The sequence below is a fragment of the Melanaphis sacchari genome, unplaced genomic scaffold, assembly GCF_002803265.2.
Source record: "Melanaphis sacchari strain LSU unplaced genomic scaffold, SCAv2.0 Contig8_pilon_pilon, whole genome shotgun sequence".
NCBI classification, from domain to species: domain Eukaryota; kingdom Metazoa; phylum Arthropoda; class Insecta; order Hemiptera; family Aphididae; genus Melanaphis; species Melanaphis sacchari.
Window position 1 is genome coordinate 2318521 of NW_020271635.1, and position 15709 is coordinate 2334229.

At 22.7% G+C, this 15709-nt stretch overlaps 2 protein-coding genes across 5 annotated transcripts in view; one reads left to right on the forward strand and one right to left on the reverse strand.

Annotated features, from left to right (window-relative positions):
• The window catches only part of LOC112602471 (cordon-bleu protein-like 1), an 85574-nt gene extending 84644 nt beyond the window's left edge, over positions 1-930 (reverse strand). For all 3 annotated transcript variants that reach the window (XM_025350554.1, XM_025350552.1, XM_025350550.1), the window contains exon 1: positions 827-930. The gene's annotated coding sequence lies outside the window, so the exon portion shown is untranslated. The remainder of the gene's footprint in view (positions 1-826) is intronic.
• Positions 931-4511: 3581 nt separating this feature from the next.
• The window catches only part of LOC112602626 (cationic amino acid transporter 3), an 85750-nt gene continuing 74552 nt past the window's right edge, over positions 4512-15709 (forward strand). For both annotated transcript variants that reach the window (XM_025350802.1, XM_025350803.1), the window contains exon 1: positions 4512-4823. The gene's annotated coding sequence lies outside the window, so the exon portion shown is untranslated. The remainder of the gene's footprint in view (positions 4824-15709) is intronic.

The window sequence follows — 15709 nt, forward strand, 5'->3', positions numbered from 1 at the left end:
TTATTTATTATCAATTTAATTTTTGATTTTATCCATGGTAAATAGTTTTGCAAATAACAGATATTTGAATTTTCAACTCCTATATTTTTATTATTGTTATATTTTTTTTATCTATAGCCGAGTATTCATCACTTGAGTACGAGATCATGGGCTACACGAATGAAATAGGAAAACCTGTAGAACCAGTACTTGTATCCCGTTCGACGCTTATCGTTTAATTATCTTCTATATCGTTTTTTTCTTCAAAATGCCAGCCATGTTGTAATTCATTCCCTAAGGCTGAATACTCGTAATAAAATGTTATCGGTCGTTAAATAATGGTATGCAAGAATATATGCATTGTGTTATATCATTTTGTTTTGGCTAGGAAGTTTGGTTAGGTATCTACTGAAATATTTAAACTAATTTATTTTTTTTTACCTTTTATTCGAGTTTTAATGTGCAAGTATTAATTTTATATACAATTCACACTAAATAAAAATTCTTTGTTAAACTTTTTCTTAAGTTCAAAATACTAAATATTTTTATATTTTATCATACTGTCATAATTGTATCATAGTCGAAAAATACTTTATTCACTTTATTTTTATAGCTCATTAAAAATTCAATACAATTTTTATACGTACGGAGTTTAGTTATTCATTTTTAAAGAATAATTATTGTATCAGTTCATGTCTTATACGTATCTTTTATTTATATTTTTTAAAATTAATTTTAAAGTTATGAACAATACCTGACCAATATAATTGGATATATCTTATTATTTAGTATTAATCTTAATATATTATGATTATTTTTCCTACAATAATACTATTGAATTACTTACTTTACAAGTGCAATTGTATTACTCGAGTGTTGTTAAATTATATATGACACAGATTTTTTTCCATGAATTATCATAAAATAATATTAGAAAATAAATAAATAATAATCTAAAAAAATATGCACGAAACCACATTTATACACACATAATATATATACGCGCGCTCGCGCGCTCGCGTAGATCCGACATTAAACGACAACAGAGGTCGACGGCGATAGAAAGAACAGTGTCCGAGTGTCCGGTTGAACACTCGTTGCAATAAAGTTGATTGATTGTAATGTAGAGGAGAGCACTACAGTGCCTGAAACTAGGTTGCGTTTTACTTGTGAGGTACAATATTTTAAAAGCGAAAATAATATATTGTTTTATTTATCAAGTGTAATGCGTACCTATTCAAATTGAATATTTTTATGTTATGATTTTATCTTGTCTATTATTTTTCGTGACTTGTTTATAGTTTTTAGAATGTTGAGCATAATAGGTATCATATAAAACCCCCATTCAATCATTTTTTATTGAAACTAATTTTTATTTTTCAAATTGGTATACATTTCAAGTATCTAAGTATCTTCCATTATTTACTTTTGAATTTTAACAAAATAATAATATTTATATAGTCAAAAACCGGTATTTAACAAATATTTTTGTTTTAATGTTGTACTTTTAGATTCTAATTAAAACGATAATTTTTTTGCTTTTATAATAATGATAATTTTTTTTTTTTTTTATATGAAGGTTCTTTTAAAAAAAAATTGTTTTAATCTTCAATATTAAGAGTAGTGGTTTTCCGGGTATATATGGCTGTGTTTAGTTTGTTATTGACGTGAAAAGTGGAAAGGAGTGAAAAGTTCAGTAACTTTTTTTGGAAAAACAGAAAAAAAAAATTCTAATATTTATGTAATTCTGTATTAATGTAAAATCTGTTTTCAAAAGAATCAATTTTGACTTAAAATTAGCTACGAAAAATAATGCTAAAAATGTTAATAGTTTTGAAAATAATGAATGTTTGATGTTAAAACTTTTAAAAGTGTATCAGTTAATATATGTACCTAATTTACTCATGTTATAAGCAAAAAATGACTATAATATATTTATTTTTATAATTTTTACAATAGCATTATGATATTGCAGATATTATTATACTATTAAAATTTTCGTAAACAATATACAATCGATTTACTATCTATTTATCATTTAAAAATAAAATCACAGTAAATAACTCATTACATCAATAATAATTGATGAATTTTACATGTAGAATATTGTATACGCGAATACAATTTATTATATAACCGTATACAATTAAGTAAAGTAAAAATAAATAAGCGGTTTATTAACAGCATTTTTATGATATTTTATTCCATTTAAAATGATGTTATGTTCGTTTCCATAGTAAATTTTCATCGTGTTGGCTCATTAAATTCAACATTTTATTACAGTTCATTTTTTTGAATAGATGAAATACTGCGATTAATTTATTATATGTATACTATGTCCGGTAAAAGTTATGATTTTACATCTTTACTATTATTAAATAATCATAATTTGTCACATAATTTAGATTATGAGATAAAAAAAAAGAAAGTTAAAGGTGTTCCAATATATTTCAATAAAAACTATAAGATAACATTTATAACGATTTCATTATTTGTAAATTGCAATAATCAATAATATATGATAAAATCGATTTAAAAAATTAAAAATTTGTTAAACTTGTTGGAACCACTGAAATGATTATTTGTGGACGTCCCTGATCATAATATTACGAGTTACCACTAATCTATGATTTTCATTATTATACAATAGTTAAAACTGGGTTAATTATTATGGAACACCTAGCAATGACATACTATTAAGTATTTAATCCATTAAACATTCAAATATCAATGTCTTTTGTTATAAATTGTCTCAAGTCGTTTAAAATAATGACTATCTACACTGTTTGTTTATTATTTGAAAGATAAAATATGATTAGTTATTGTATAGGTATAACAGCAATATACGTATTCATTAAAGATTAGTTAATATAATGAATGATACACAATTATTATCTATTTTAGTTTAAAATTAAATATTTTACCAAACATTCGAGTGTTATCTATCTATATAACATTCATATATTATTTTGTTTAGCAAATGTAACTTAAATTATAGTTAATAAAAGTCTCTATAATTTTATGTTATCATAATAATATAATTTATTTATTGATTATAAATAGGGTTTTGTTAGTATTTTAAATAGTGCATCTACGAGTATATATGTATATTTTATCATTCCTAGTGATTTTTTAGTATGAACAATTATAGATAAACTGCAAAAATTTTTTAATACATTTTAGAAAATTTATTTTTAAACCTTAAACTGGACTGTTCTCAGAATAATTTATTTTTTGAATGTTCTTATTGTAAAAACAATTTTAAATAATAATATTGTATAATGTATCTATAAGTTTGTATTAACAAGTAATAACAAAAGTTATATTTAATACAAGATAACATAATTAAAATTTTTTATACTCGATACATTTTAAAATTTATTTTCACACAACTTGTTTTTATAAACACTTAAAAATAAAAAATATAACGTGGGTTTCAATTTTTTCAAGCTCCAATTATAATTATCATTCAAATCACACGAATTATCATGCTTTTAAATTAAATGTACTTAACTTACTTTATGGATCCATTTAATTTATAAATAGTTGTTCTGCTTAATAGATATTTTTGTTTTAATTCAATTTAATTTATAAATCGTTTTTCAGATAACACAATAAAGAAGCACGTAGAAATGTGTAAATCTACCTTAATTAAACATTTTACTTTGACGATCTTACTCAACTTAGTATTTTTAGGTATTATTTTTTTTACCTCAAAAGTACCGATAAATGTATTTTAAATTAGAATTTCAAAAGGTATTTTTCATAGTTAAAAATTTTGAAATATATTAAAAAGTACTTAGTTATAAATAAAATAAGTAAACAAATATTTGTTTAGTTTATAGAATAGTAATAAAATAAATGATAAGCTACACATTATTATAATATCACATAGTTAGTATGTATACATTCTACTGTTTTGAAAATATTTTGAATATATTTATTAACAAAAATTTCAAAAAATTATTGCGAAATTTTAGTTGATTTTTTTAGGGTGACAACACAATAAGGAGAAAAGTGTGAATATAGCTCAATGAATATATTTTTATTTACTTAAATCATTTATTTTATACTATGTCATAATGCATATATCATCATATAGGCCTATTATATCCGTTTGCAATTAGTACGTTATTTATTTTGAGACTAACTAAAAAAAATATAGAATTCACCCTTTCAATAATATCATATAATCATTAAACTAATGTCGTGTAGTGCATCGTCGTGACGTGCACTTAAAAGTAGTGAAAATGAGCAAAAATATAGGTGTACAGGAACTGAAAGTGTTGTATGTACGGCACGAGCGACCACCTTGTGGCTTGGTATTCACATAACCCGGGTATATAATCTCAGAAGATTGCCGGGCGTCGCACCGCCGTTTACGTGTTGCCCGCGCCAAGCGTTTCCACGCAAGTCCCGCTTTGGGGACCAGGGCGCTACCAGCGTCCAATAACAGGGATAGGATGGAGTGGGGTCGGGGTAGCTAGGGGTATTTTGTACTCCATTTGCGGGCGGCAGTGCTAGAACCGTAGTCCGGGTAGTCGGTAGGGCTCTGTAAGACGAGATTTTTGTTTTGTTTTGTTTTTTGTTTTTATTTTGATAGTCATAATAATATGATGTTTCTGATCACGCAGATCAATGTTGCCGTTGTCCAGTTGCACTATAGATCGTAACACCATTTGTCGAGTGCTGGTATAGTGCGCATATATGTGTGTGAGTGTTATTTAGCTGGTTGCACATCAAAAAATGTTAATAATTTGATTTCGACTAACTCTGTGGTGTGTGGTATCCGAGTGAAAATAAGTTGCCGGATTCATCAGCAACTATCTTTTCCCGTAAAATAGGTAAGTGTAAGTACAAAGTATACATCTCATTAAACAAATATTAATATTATTGAGAAGGCACTAAAACGTCAAAGTTGAAATACCATTCAACTTGTTATTAGTAATAAAATGTTTTTGTAAAATCGTTTGAAACAACGAACAAGGACAATCATTGTTCTTTGTAAGTTATGATTACACTTATATTCTAGTATTTAATAATCTTACTTTTATTAGTATACTTATAAATACGAATAATTAGGATGGTATTTCATTAACCTTATTATCATAAATAAATAAATAAGTAAAACTTACATTTTTTATTCTTTATAACCATGAATTTTTGTGTAAAGAAATAAAAGAAATTATTAACAACATAAATAGAATAATTAAGTATTAATGAATTTATGATCTAGTGCTATCTATTTATCTTCATGGTAAGTGTTTTACAAGAAACGAGACGGTTTTTTGTTTTTTGAGAATCGTGTTGAATAGTTCTTAACATATTATTAGAGATGTATATTTATATTAATGACAATATTAAAGCATACTGAAATTATTTAGTCAAATTATTATGTGTTGCATATTTTAAATTTAAATTAGACTATTTTAATACCTTGAGTTAAAAAAAAAAGTCGGTATTTTTAACTGATACAGTAGTGCATTATATGTTAATTTTTTTTTAGTAATAATATAAAAATGTAGATAAAAGTTTAATCTTTAGAATAAAAATTATTTTTTAGTTAAAGATTTAGTTTTAAATTTATTAAGGTCATATTTAGTAAAATAATTTAGTTATGGATTTTATGGTCTAAAAAACCTTTTATAATGATTAATAATACTGATGGAGCCAGTAATAAGTGGCGTTTTTATTCTATATGTATTTTTGACCATAACTTAGTTGTAAAAATATGTATAAAATATAGTATAATACAGTCACTACAGGTGACACGAGGTGGAGCCCTCGTTCGTCTCTGTTTAAATATTTTTCTAAATAGTTTGTTTTTAAAAATCAATAAGTACTGTATTTGTTGATCATATTTATTTAATTTTATATTCTAATTTTATTAAGTACCAAGTAAAATTATTTTTTTTTATTTATTTAACCCGGGAGAGGTGACGTATTAAAAAATTTAAAGAGAGGTGTCGTTGGTCTTTTTGACCGACTTATTAGAAGTTCATTTTATAATAATGCTGAAAAGTTTCTTTACTTACTTATTTGGGTGTGAGGTTATTATACTCTAAATAAATAACACAAAATAAATCAAAATAAATTAAGAAAGATACATATTTATTCTTAGAAAAGTAAAAATAAAAAAATAAATATTAAATTTATCTAAAATGACGTAAAACTGTTATTGTATACATGTATGAGAGGTATGGGGAATTACCAAGATATTGAGTTATCCACCATTGAATAATATCCAATATAAAAATAACTTCGGTCATAATGACTAACGAAACCTCTCCCGGGTTAAAAATTTACAATCTATATACAAGTTAATAAAATAAGTAAATGTGTTGATAGTTACTAGACGTGAACACTTGAAGGAAGGGAGTGTCCATTGACACTACTTCCAAAAAATTATTTTTATGTTTAAAAACAAAAATAAGGTGGTCTTCTGTTATAGTTTAAAAGTTGAATTATTAATTTATATTTTGTATTCATTATATATAACATTAAAATAATTCCTAATTTAAACTATGTTTATATTATTTTTAAATTAATGTTCAATGAAAATATGAAAATTAATAAATAATTAAACCTTTTACATTTTTAGAATAATCAAGTGTGTGGCTTGGTGTGGCGCGTTGTCTGTTACCAGTCGCGGAATGCGACTGAGAGTAAGTAACGGCCATAGCTACTAGTTCCCGGATGGGTGACCACTCGGGATCATAGTGGTTAAAAACCTTGCCACACATACACGTGTTTGCTATCAACCGTAACAATCGTAAAAATACAACCTACCGTACCAACCTTACCCCTTACCATAATTCATAACCCCTACAAACAGCTAATGGCCCTAGTTGCCGGGCTTAAGTTCAATAAAAAAAAAAAAAAAAAAAAAAAAAAAAGAATAATCAAGTCAACAAATTGAATGACTTTAAATGTTGAAGTGACACAAAAAGTATAATATATATATAGATATATACGTATATATAAATCTATGTAACAATCTCATATGATCTAACACGATTTAAAAAAAAAAAAAATTGCTGAAAAATAAGTTATTAATAGGGTTAAGTATTGAGAAATATTCTATATTTTATATTATGTAAGCCAATTTGTCATATATTACCAATATTATTACGACCAATCTTTTTTCTAGTAATATTTTAGATTCCAAATGAAGCAGTGAGGAACATAAAAGTATTGAAATAATATATTTTTATTACTTTATTTTTTTTCGTGAACATATTTAATAAAATAAAAATGTGTTTAGCATCCAAAAAATTCAGAAATCAAGTATCAATAGCATCTACTCAAAAAGGTAATTTTTAATTTTTTAAACATACGGAAAAATTAAAAAATTTTTTTAAAAATATTTTTTAAGTTATTGTTAACTAATTTTGCTCTGTTCACAATAACATTCAAATATTTTATACATCATGGCACACTACAGTATACTGCGTTAAGATGAGTGAAAAATACTCTGCCAAAAAGTATTTTTAAACTAAAACCAATGTAGTTAAATGTTATATTTATAAATTTGATACTAAAAAGTAATTTTTAATCTCCTTTATGTACCTATAAATATTTATCTGTAAATTTTTCAGTTTTAAAATTATAATCATACATATTAAATGAATAGTTTAATAGTTCAAAACCTTTGTAAATTTTTTAGATTTTTTTATTTAGAAAACATAAATTTTGAATAGTACTTATTTATATTTACTTAAGATTAGGGATTAATCGAAATCAGGTTAATTACAGTATATAATTATATTTTCTATTAATATTTAATAACTAATTCGAAGCCTAAAATCTATATATTATAACATAATTTATTAATTTATTTAATATTCTATGATATTCTTATTAAAATATGTAAGTGATGAAACTAATTCAATAAAATTATTTTTATTCTTATAAAATGTCATAGGTAGTAATAATAATTTAATATACTAAATTATTTCTGTACATTAAATTACTAGTGTATATACACTAGTAAATTAGGTTATTACTTTTAAATTTACTTCAATATTTTTCATTATGTTCATGATTTTGTTTTCAATTTACAATTAAAAAAAAATAAAGTTATTTTATATAATATAAGCTGATTAAAAATAGAAATAAAAATATAATACAGTCATAATTTAATAAGCTAATCTGTTTTGAATCTGCCGTTTAAAGTTTTGATACAACACAAAGTACATTACAATATATTTAATACCTACGTTCCACACGATCCTTTAACAACAAATAGTTATAGTCAATATTATTCTTATAACAATATAATAATAATATGTGATTGTACTGATATTCAAACTCAAGTTTTTGAACAAATATGGTAATTTTGTTTCGGTATCTCCATTCTTCATATTAATATATTTTACAAGTAACGTATGTGTATTATTTAAAATATTTTATTTTTGATTAACTTGAATTTAAAATAAATTATATCATTATTTTACTATATACAGTAAAAATATAACATGGATTATGAGTATGGTTTATCGCTTTTATTGAATATTGCACGATAATCGGATAGGTAATTTGCTATATTAAATTAATTATTGCAACACAATTACTATAATTACTTCAAAATTGTATGATAAAAATATATTTGATCTTACAAAACTTATAAATACGTTTTTGTTGGTCTAAGAAAGTTTTAAGATAATTTTTTTTACTTTTGGAATTTTCACAAGAAAAAACAAATATTTTGAAAAATAGAACTTTAAAAGGTACGTCAAAAAAATAGTTCAACAATTTTGATGGAATTTCTGTAATTGACATAAACAAGAACAAAATAGTCTATATGTTTAATTTGAAATTAATTACTTGTCAGGTTTCAGTATAAAATCGATTTTAAAACCAAAAATTGATTAATATTAGTAATTTTTTTAAATGCGTTTTAACATTTCAACTTTCATTTTATTGTTTTGTAACAGTTTATAGGCACTAAGAAAATACATCATACAATATACGAAATAACAATGAGTAACATTGATTTATTAGATTTTATAAAATATTAATAAGATATGACCATTTATTCTTATTACGTTTGTAGATAAGCTTTTGGTGCGTTATAGATACCAGTGAAACATGATTGTATTTAGTGTGGAACATTTATAGAGGACAAAGGAAACGCAACGCCATAACAGATGATAGTTTTACATGATTTAATCAATTGTATAGATTCGAAATTAATAAGAAGTATTTACGTTTGTAGTAGGGTTAAAAAAAAAATGTAAATTATGTGTGTTAGCTTTATTGTAATAGGTCATTTTTTTCTTTTATGGGTATTAATAGACAGAGAAATGATCAGGAAAAGTTTTAAAAAATCTTATTTATTTAACTATTGGTTGTTTTAAATATTGACTATAGATTTTCTCATAGGTAGTTAGGAAGTAATTAAATAAATAAACACATTTAAGAAAGCCTGGTTTTTAACAATTGTTGCGATAGATTTAATCAATGCTATGCCTTGTGTTTTTATTGACATGATTAGAAAGCTAACCTCACAATATTAAAGGTATGTTCTCACAATATTTGTACTTACTAATTGATTTATTAGAGATTATAAATTAAAAAACAAATTAACTAGAGGTACTTTTAAATTTGTAACATGATTTGTTATATAGTTATTCAATTTGTATGTGTTTATAAGCATAAGAATAAAAGTATTAGAAATTTGTAACTTAATACCTATGTATATAAAGTTGTACAATATAACATAATAATCAATAATTTATATTGAATTATATTCAACAAGTAGCTAAACCAATATTATGAGACTTGATACTCTGAATTGAGTTAATATATTTTAAAAGTCAAATACAAATTGAAAAAAAATATTGCTTTAAAAAAGTGCACGTGTTTTAGAACCTAATGTTTGTAATATGATAATATTTATAATACATACGTGAATCTATTTCCTTATGAATTTATATTTTGTTTTTATTTATCTAGGTAGATACTTCATAATTTATTAATGATTAAATATTATATTACATCAATAACATGGTTATATAGTTATTATTATTTTTTATATTTATATTTTAATATTTTAAAAATTTATATTCGTAAAAAATCAAAAAATCATGCATTATATTTGTTGAAGTTTTGGTTAAGTAACAAATAAAAAAAATATCAGTAATTTTATTAAAAAAAAAAAAAAGAAAAAAAGATCCTATTATTTTATAAAATATCACAAACATTCACGTTTAGCTTTATTTTTTTTTAATCTAACCAACAATTTAGCTTTATGAACTATATGATAGTAAAAAAATATTTTTATAAATAAACTATTTGAAAGTGTTACCACTGGGTGGTTTCTTTTATCAAATCTTTATGTTTTTTCTAATAATAGCAATTATGCTCATTGTGTCAATGATACAGATTATATATAATTAGAATTAAAATAAAAAAAAAAAAAAATTAAAATCCATTTATGACTAATAAATCATATTTTATTTAAATATTTAAGTTACACATTTTTAAAGAATCTTTGCTATAAAATTGGGTATAGCAAATAAAGTAATTTGGTATTTTGTACATTTAAAGTACTTTACTACATGAATATTCATTTTTATACAGCATTTATTTTATTATATATTACTGCCTTGTACAAAAATTTGTTTTTATATATTGTAATTGTATTTATTATTTAGACATTAAAATGTCTCTGAAAAATTTTTTAAAAAAAATTCATATAAGAAAATGTTTGTAAATGTTTAGTATAAAATGATATGGTTATATGAGAAGAAATTCAAGTAAATGTTCAACAGAGCAAAGAATGAGGGTAAAATATGCGCTTATAAGTGCTTTTGATTATTTTACTGCGCTGTATCTTAAAATTAATTTTACATTCGATTTGATTAATGAAATTGTGTTTATTTGGCCCTACATCTTAATTAAAAACAACATTGTGGAAAATAATTCATTTATAATTTTTTTCTCTAAAATCTACGTTCTTACTTTTTTAAAAACTCAGAAAAATTGTATGGACAATATTTTTTTATTATATAATAACATAAGTAGTATTAAGATTGGTCATTTTTTTTAAAAAAAGATTCAATATAAATAATTTTAAACAAAAAATATTTAAAATGCATATAAGTTGTTTTAAATGTAATTATTAATATTCACTTAGTATGTACAAGATATTTGGATATTAAAAATGTATAGCTCATAGTTGAAATGTATAGTTTATAAGAATTAAAATTAAAACAATTATAAATAAAAAAAAAAAAATAAGCATAAGTACACTAGTTGATTTGATTATTATTATTTTTACTTATAAATCGTATTTCATAGTTAATATGTTTTTATGGTATTAGTCTTTAGCATTTATTTTTTTTAATTGTCCATGTTGTTTTTGATAAATTGTTATAATAATTTAAAATTTAATCATAGATCGATAAAATTGTTATAATGTTCGGTTAAAAGTCATTTTTCAGATTCAATAGTTTATTTTGTTGTTGGATTTTGTTAATTCACACCTTTTCAATGATCAATGGCTAATTCCTGTATTGTATTTTGTTTATAAATATTTGTGGTAGCTTATATAGTATGATAATATTTTGATATCAACCTTAATGCTGTCATAAAATTGGTGTTTGCGTATGGTACAACAGGTTATAACAATTATTCATTAGTTATTTCATTTGATTGTTCTTCTCAATATGAGTGGGATATATTAGAAAGTGATTTATTAATTATTTTTTTTTTGTTTCGTTGATTACGTTCGGTTTACTTTATTAAGTTGGATGTCTTTAGCATTTATATTGCTTTAGATAAACTATGGCCTCTGTTGAAAAGCACTAAAACACTTATGTTGTTGGTTCAATATTTGATAGCGTTATGATCATTTATCACAAAAATTCCCATTAATTCTATAGCCTTGAATGTGTCTAAATTCCTTATAAAATAAATGTCACAAGCATTTTCATATTTATTATTTAGTAATTCTAGTAACTAAATATTTTTAGTCTTATAAAACATCTGTTTTCTCAATTTATTTTACTCTCCAACTTAAAATGTATTACCTGTCTACGTGAGCAGTTGCAAAATTTAATTTGAAAGAAATTAATTAATATAAAATATATCTCATTACTTTATTAATTGTTTATTATAATTATTTACGTATAATTAACTACTTGTTATTTTAAATTCAAATTAAAGTATAATGTATAAAATTTGTAAATATTTAAAACCATAATTTTTATTAAATATAAATACCTTAATTTCTAATTTATGCCAATTTTATTGATAATAGTAAAAAATAATAGCACTACAGCTATATTGTAAAGAAATCTGGTAGTTAATATTAATTATTTAGTATTATTATTATTTTTATACGAAAAAATGAATTTTTATACTAAAATTGTGCAACTAGACCAAAAATGGTTTTACAATTTTATTCTCGTTCATAATACATATTATTTAGTACTACAGAATTATACTTTTTAAATAAATTTAGAAATCTGTAATTTACATATAATAGAAGATCATTTAATTTAAAGTGTGATAATTTTGTTTTTGATTTAGAGAAAGATAAAAAATAAATTTTTTTAAAAAGTTTTTTTTTTAAATATTTTTGCGAACAGATAGCACGAGCCGTATTTTAAAAGTTTCTTTCTAAATATCTATTTTTAATTTACTAAATGGTTATTTTTTTATGTGTGAAGAACAATAACAAATAAAACGCTGAAAAAATAAAAAGAAGTGTGGATGTGTGATTTTAATCAAGCTCCAAATAGAATAATTTTTTGAATCTGTTGATTGACAATTGACAATAAACAAATTAAATACCCCCGGAATAATCATTTTTTTTAAGCATTTATCTTATATTTTTGTCAATAAGAAATTACTTTGTTAATTTTAATTGTTTAAAAATTTTGTTATGACACCTCAAACAGTTTATTTTCAAATCTTTCATCGCTTCTTATATTTTTACTTCACTCCATGTATCGTTAGAACTTAAGTAAATCATAGTAAAATTTTATTTTCCGAGATTTTAGTTAACACGGTGACATAATTAAGTAATAAGATTAAGTAAGTAGACATTTCGTTACAAAATATAATAATTGATACTAAAAAGAATTTTTTATATAGATGATGTTTTTTTTAAAATTTATTTAATTTTTTACAAAAAAAATAAATATTATTTGTATTCATTATGAACATATCAAGAAAATTTAGCTTGAGATCCAAGGTAATTGGTAATTACCAAGTAATTGCTTTTATTTTGAATATTAATATAATTATATCCAACATTACTAATAATTAATAAATTAACTTGTCAGACATTTTATTCATCGTAAAATAATCATAAAAATTACAAATTGTTGTTAATGAAGTATAAGTTCATGAATATAAATACGTATTAGCAAAATATAAATAAGTTATAACTTTAAAAATTATATTTTTAAAGAAGTAAGTAATTAGTATTATAGACAGTATCATTAATTTCCTATATATACATTTTTTTTTAGCAAGAATAATATTTTATTTTGTATTTTACGTTCTATAAACAATATAAGTATGTAATTTTTCAATTAAAAATAGTATTTATAATTTAAATTGTTATTATTTGTTAATTTAAACAAGCAAACAGCATTTAGACAACTATTATTATAATATCATATTCATCATTTGTAAAAAAATTGCATTTACATTTTATAATAACAGTAGCTGGTACCATATCTTTTAATACATACATATTACGGTAAACATAAAGAAACGAGTTTCATTTCCTTTGTAGAATAATTGTAATTTTGTTTAGTAGTGATTTAAAATATACTATGTGATATTTTTTTATTGAATAATAATACTTATTATTTCAAAATCTATTAACGTTTTTAAAAATATTTTTATCTTTATAATTTTTTTTTAAGTTTTTACTTTTTTGAATGACAATATACATTTTTAATTTCATATTCTGAAGCTGAGTGTTTATTTTGATACATATGTAAAAATTGAAATTTACAAGGGAAGTATATGGGTTATAATTGTTATTAGTATTTAAAGCTTAGTGGGTGAAATAATAGACTAACATTTTGAGAGGTATCCCCGAACTATGCCACTCCGCTCACTTAAGCTTTAAATAGTTATAATTTGTAGAATCCTCGTTTGAATTTTGACTTTTATGTATTTAAATACTTTAAACAGTTTTCTGCTTCAGAATATGATATTAAAAAAACAAAAATATTGAATAATAAAAAATATATTTTTTTTTGAAAAAAAAAAGGTTGTATTTCGACCATAAATTATGCGAATAAAATTTTTTTTCAAAAAAAAAAATGGGTTTTAAAATTATAAGGGTTGTTTGATAAAAAAATTAACTTTTATTGTACTTTTAAATGAATAACCTCAAAATCTTTACAATACTTTGTATTTACTTAAAATAGTGAGATTATATTCAACACAATGTATTTGGGTAGCAACCGCACTACTAATCCTAAATTGTATGTTGGATGCTAATCGATGTATTATGATATTAATACTACACCGGAGTGTAGTATTATTCATAAGGTTGTAGGTTGAGATTTATTTAATTTATAAAAATTAATTTATTTCACCTAAATGATATACTTTAATTTAATTACCATACTTGTACTATAATTTTTTTATCTATCAATGTTATTTTTATTTATTATAATATGTCAAATTATTCTTTATTTTATTTTCCTTTTATAATTCTTCTTGCTATAAGATATTTAATTCATTTCAAATAATATATTTTTTATTTTAATTTATAAGTGTAGTATAATATCTGTCGTACTATATTGATTACATTTTATCTATGAGGCACATAATAATCAGTTTATACTTCATGATTTATACTACGGTTCTTTTACTCATAACAAAAATGTAAAACAGGTATAAATCATATTAATTATTCGTGAACAAAGTGTAAGTTCTAGGGGTAGGGGTTTTGAAAGCTGAAGCTTTTAAATAATATTTCAAAAATACTTTTATTGTTTGTACCACTTAATTTATAAAAAAAAAAAGTGTAATATTTTAGTCTCTTACAGTCTGTACTAACAATATATTTTTATTCACGTTATTATGGCTTATCGTTTCTTAAAACTCAAGTATTTAATTTATATTTATATGTTTTCTTCAGTTAATATTTTTAAGCTAGCTCATCCTCCCTTTTACTTCTAGATTCATTTTTAGTATCGTCATTCATTTTGTTGGGTTTATTTCGACATTTCTTAAGTATAAAAATCTTGATTATTTGTGGAGTAGTTTTATATACATAAACGGTGAAATTCACGTATTTTAAATAATGGTTTTTACGGTTACTTATAAAAAACTTATTATTTGATGGTTTATCTTGATATTCGTTGCCGTCGACTCCATCGTGAGAATGTCGGTTTTTGATCTCAAATTTTTAGTATGTTGTGGTCTATTATATCGTTTGTATAGTACAAAATACAAACATGTAATATATATATATATATGTATAAATAAGTGGATAAGTGGAGTATTATATATGTAAAAGTATATATAGGTACTCGTATTATAATTCTCAACAACGTTGTTATAATTTTTGTTTTACGACTTTGAAATTTTGAAATAGAATGTATCTAAACGGAAATAAGATTTTGTTGACTAATCTACTTATGTTCTGATTTCGTTGCAGTTTTTGTATATTGACTGAATGTATTATCTAATATTATTTGTAAGTTCTGTAATGTTCACTGTACCATCTGTAGACCATTAATTATAATAC